General features: G+C 47.7%; 1 protein-coding gene across 5 annotated transcripts in view; it reads left to right on the top strand.

Annotated features, from left to right (window-relative positions):
- Positions 1–5,000, top strand: part of egh (beta-1,4-mannosyltransferase egh) — a 119,308-nt gene that overhangs the window by 79,933 nt on the left and 34,375 nt on the right. The window contains exon 1 of one of the 5 annotated variants that reach the window (XM_070138444.1): positions 826–1,149. The exons of the other annotated variants lie outside the window; for them this stretch is intronic. The gene's annotated coding sequence lies outside the window, so the exon portion shown is untranslated. Of the gene's footprint in view, positions 1–825; positions 1,150–5,000 lie in introns of those variants that run through there. 5 annotated transcript variants of the gene reach the window in all.

Here is a 5,000-nt window from a genome sequence, read left to right as displayed (position 1 = left end):
ACTCACTCACTCACTCACTCACTCACTCACTCACTCACTCACTCACTCACTCACTCACTCACTCACTCACTCACTCACTCACACACACACACACACACACACACACACACACACACACACACACACACACACACACACACACACACATACACATATATATATATATATATATAGTGTGTACGTATGCGTACGTGTGTGTATGTGTGTGTAGTGTGTGTGTACTTGATGCGTACGTGTGTGTATGTGTGTGTACTTGTGTGTGTGTACACTTTACCCGATGGACGCATACCAAACTAAGCGCTGAATCTCGTTCTCGCCATTTCTCAGAAGCCGTGCGCAGGTTTAGGCGGAGGAAGCATGAATCACTTAATTTCCTCCTTTCTTTTCCATCTTTGCTGATTTGCAACATCATTCCTTTCTTCATTTTGATGCTCTTGTTGTTGCTCCTTTCATCTTCTCTTCCTCCCACCTTCACCCAACCTTCCTCCCTCTCCATCATCATCGTCCTTATTTTCCTCGGTTTCCCTCTCCTCCCTCGGTTGCATCAGGCTTCCCGAGCGCGGGACGCAAGCGGCATCAGTCGGACGCACGTCGCACTCGTAGTAGTCGCCTCCTGTTGGCTCTCCGGGGCCAGCGACGAGCGAGTGAAACAGCATCGGGAGCCGCACGCTGGGCAGAGGAGCAAGGTCTATATCAGTATATAGACCTTGGGGTGGAGCGCCGCCGTCCCGCGTTAACGCCGTCCGTTCAGACCCCGGGCGCCGATGGTGCCCCGCCCCCTTGAACACTGGGACCCGTGTTACTCTTCTTCCTCTCGGACACTTTTCCTGGGAGGACTGGGAGGCCAGGTGCTGCCCTTCCCCCGAGAACACCCGTGGCTCGTCGCCCTGTCCTCCTGAGATACAGAGGCCTTGCGCTGTGCCTCCCACCAAGGACGCTTTAGACATCCGACGTTGTCCCGCCCCAGGACGCCGAAGCCCACCCCGTTAGGTCCCTAGGATTCGGGGAACGGCCTACCAACCGGGACGTTGGCCGTGCATTGCTTACCGGACGAGGGCATTTGGGCAGCGGGGCTTCTTGGTGATGTGTTGAAGCGTCTTGCGAGGGATTCTGAGGCTTCCTGTCGCACGGCACTCGTCCTCTTCGCTGGTATGTAGGTTTTGAAGTTTATTTCGAAGGTACAAGTTCGCTTTTTCATGAAGGGCTTTGCGATTTTAAGTCCGCGTTTATCGGTTGGTTGACTGATATATTTGTCAGAAGAATTATGGAAAAAGTTACTGTGTGATCAGCCATCGTTATTCTCACCTGAAATAGCGTGGTATCCCCTGTGTATCCCGCAAACTTTGGGCATTGGCAGAAGCCTAGCTAGTACTCTGAATGCTTTTGATTTCGTGAATATTGCAGTCTTGATTTGTACTCAATGGTAATGGTAGCGTTGCAGTTTCCATGCTTCTGGTATTTATTTTTTACCATTTAATGCAATCACCGTCGTTCACATTCCTTACTTTCTCCGCGTAATTGCGTCTTTTACTTTCCGTGATGTTCTGATGTTTATTTATTTATTTCTCTGTGTACTCATTTGTGTTTACTTCCAGTTGGGTTAATTAGCACTGGTAATTTGTCTCGAGCATGTTTGTATATGTGTGTGTGTATTTATGTGCACCCACACATGGAATGAGTTGCTGAAGGAACCTATTCAAATATTTACTCTATGGACCGTATCGATTGATGTAAATGGTATTTCTGTGTTGCCGTCCTCTCTCCTCCTCCAGCATTCGTTTAGCCCCGTTTCTCTTTTTCTCCCTTTTCCTTTTTACTTTCTCTTCCTTCCTTTCTCTCTTTCTCTCTCTCTTTCTCTCTTTTTCTCTTTCTCGTTTTCTTTCTTCTCTCTCTCTTTCTCTCTCTATCTCTCTATCTATCTCTCTCTCTCTCTCTCTCTCTCTCTCTCTCTCTCTCTCTCTCTCTCTCTCTCTCTCTCTCTCTCTCTCTCTCTCTCCCCCCTCCCTCCCTCCCTCCCTCCCTCCCTCCCACTCCCTCTCTTATCACGCGTGCGCACACACACGAAGAGATACACCGAATAAATGTTTTGAAGTTTGTTATTAGAGTGCTTGACTATGTCTGCCAAGAACACCACTTCCGCTATTGCTCCGCCGAACACTCAGCTGACGGCATTTGCTGCATCCGGTTTTGTGCGCAGCAAAAGATACAACAAATATATGTGGAAACTTGTAAAAAAAAGAAAGGAAAAAAAAGAAAGAAAACATTCTTTATAAGAGTTTATTAATATCTGATATATTCAGGGAGTAAGAAAGGGGTGAACGTTACAAGGTATGGGTTTTAGATTTGGATGGAATGATTCTTCCAGTCATTTTCTGTTTTTTTTTCGTATTTCACCTCTTCTCCTTCTTCTTCTTCTTCTCCTTCTCCTTCTCCTTCTTCTCCTTCTCCTTCTCCTTCTCCTTCTCCTTCTCCTTCTCCTTCTTCTCCTTCTCCTTCTTCTCCTTCTCCTTCTCCTTCTCCTTCTCCTTCTCCTTCTCCTTCTCCTTCTTCTTCTTCTCCTTCTCCTTCTCCTTCTCCTTCTCCTTCTCCTTCTCCTTCTCCTTCTCCTTCTCCTTCTCCTTCTCCTTCTCCTTCTCCTCCTTCTCCTTCTCCTTCTCCTTCTCCTCCTTCTCCTTCTCCTTCTCCTTCTCCTTCTCCTTCTCCTTCTCCTTCTCCTTCTCCTTCTCCTTTTCCTTTTCCTTTTCCTTTTCCTTTTCCTTTTCCTTTTCCTTTTCCTTCTCCTTCTCCTTCTCCTTCTTCTCCTTCTCCTTCTCCTTCTCCTTCTCCTTCTTCTCCTTCTCCTTCTCCTTCTCCTTCTTCTTCTTCTTCTTCTTCACCTCTGCCCCTCGTTTCCCCTCCTCCTCTGCAGCTATCAGCCGTAGACATCTGTGTCAGGGTGGGATCTCTAGGCCTATCTTCGCTCCTGTCTCCTCCCTCTTACGCCTCTTGTAGTTTCCCCTGGCGGAGGCGCGTCTGGTTGGCTCGTCGTGGTTTCCTGTGTTGTTGTTTTTTGTCCCGTGTACTTATTGTCATGTTTTAATCTTTTAATTTTTATTTGCCATCGTCCTTCTTTCTTTTTCATCGTCATTTTTTCCTCTTTTCCTCCTCCTCCTTTTTCTTCTTCTTCTTCTTCCTTGTCCTTCTCCCCTCCTTCTCCTTCTCTTCTTCTTCTTCTTCTTTTCCTTCTCCTTCTCCTTCTCCTTCTCCTTCTCCTTCTCCTTCTCCCTCTCCTTCTTCCTCTTCTCCTTCTACTCCTCCTTCTCCCTTTCCTTCTCCTTCTCCTTCTCCTTCTCCTTCTCCTCTCTCCTTCTCCTTCTCCTCTTCTTCTACCTTCTCCTTCTTCTCCTTCTCCTTCTCCTCCTCCTTCTCCTTCTCCTCACTTCTCCTTCTCCTTCTCCTTCTCCTCCCTTTCTCCTTCTCCTTCTCCTTCTCCTTCTCCTCCTCCTTCTTCTTCTTTTTCTTCTTCTCCTTCTCCTTCTTCTTCTTCTTCATCTCCTTCTCCTTCTCCTCCTCCTCCTCCTCCTCCTCCTCCTCCTCCTCCTCCTTCTTCTTCTTCTACTTCTCCCCCTCCTCCTCCTCCTCCCCCTCCCCCTTCTGTCTCGGCCTCCCCTCCCGTCTCCCTCCTGCTGCTGCTCCTCCCGCTTTCCCTCCCCCATCCGTGTTTGTGCCGCGTGCTTCTCCCAATTAATCCATATCAAGCGCGTGATTGCAATTAAGTCTTTCTCGCGGGCAACGAGAGGTCCTGCAAGGCGGACGGTCGTGGCGGAGGGGCATTTAAAGCCACTGCTATTAATAGTGCTTTCGTTGAGGTTACTATTTTTATCTGAATTGGGGTAGGGGAGGAGTTTAATATAAGAGGGAGAAGAGGAAGAGGAGAAGGAGCAAGTGCAACAGAAGCAGTATCAGCTCTACCATCACCACCACTACCAATGACTATTAGCAGTAACAACAATAACAGTTGCAGCAACAACAGCAGCCGCAGACCGCAAGCATTGCCACAAACACCACCACAACCACTAACAACAACAACAGCTACAATAGTAACAGCAACAACAATAAAAGGAACATCAACAACAGCAGTGACAGCATACCGGGCAAGGGTAAAGGGCGAGTAAAACTTGGAGAGAAAACATTGGCACTGATGGCGGCCGAGGGAGAGACTGATGGTGAAATGCCTCAAAGAGCTGAAGCATCTATCGAGAGACTAACCAGTTCCATTGTTATTGTTGTTCTTTACGATTTTTTTCGTTCTTCAGGATAGGATCCTCCTCTTTCTGTGCTGTTTTCCTTTTGATAAGCTCGGCATTATCTTTAATTAAGTCTGCGCGTTTTAGTAAGTGTGGGTGGTGTAGGGAGGAAGGGATAAAGGGTTACAAGAAGTACTGGGGTTAAGGGGTTATGTCAAGTGCAAGAAGAAAGGGGTTCCGTGACCACAGGCTAAGGGGTTACTTGAAAGACGAGGGCAGAAGGGTTAGTGGCAAGGTGAACGGGTTACGTGAAATACAGGACTGAAGGAGCCATAGGAAGTACGAAAGTGAAAGAAACGCATTAATGGTGTTGATCTTTAACGGAGCGTGGAAGAGTAGGGCGGCTGTCAGATGTTTCTACAGGTAAATTGTTTAGCTGTGCGCGGGTTAAAGATAGATGCTTTTGTTTACGTTTGTCGTGGCGGGGAGCTGGATGATGGAGGAGGAGGAGGGAGAGGAGGAAGAGGAGGAGGAAGAGGAGGAGGAAGAGGAGGAGGAAGAGGAAGAGGAGGAGGAAAAGGAGGAGGAAGAGGAAGAGGAAGAAGAGGAGGAGGAGGGCAAAACTGGGGAGAGAAGATGAGGAATGTGGAAGAAGAGAAAAGAGGAAAATAAGAGAAGAAAGGAAGGGAGGAAGAGGAAATGGTAAATAGAAAGGAAAAGAAAAGGAAGGGAAAGCAAAAGAGAGAGGAAAGTGGGCGGGACAAGCTAAAAAAG

This window comes from Penaeus vannamei, chromosome 24 (assembly GCF_042767895.1).
Source record: "Penaeus vannamei isolate JL-2024 chromosome 24, ASM4276789v1, whole genome shotgun sequence".
Lineage (NCBI taxonomy): Eukaryota > Metazoa > Arthropoda > Malacostraca > Decapoda > Penaeidae > Penaeus > Penaeus vannamei.
This window is presented reverse-complemented; position numbering and strand designations above follow the sequence as displayed.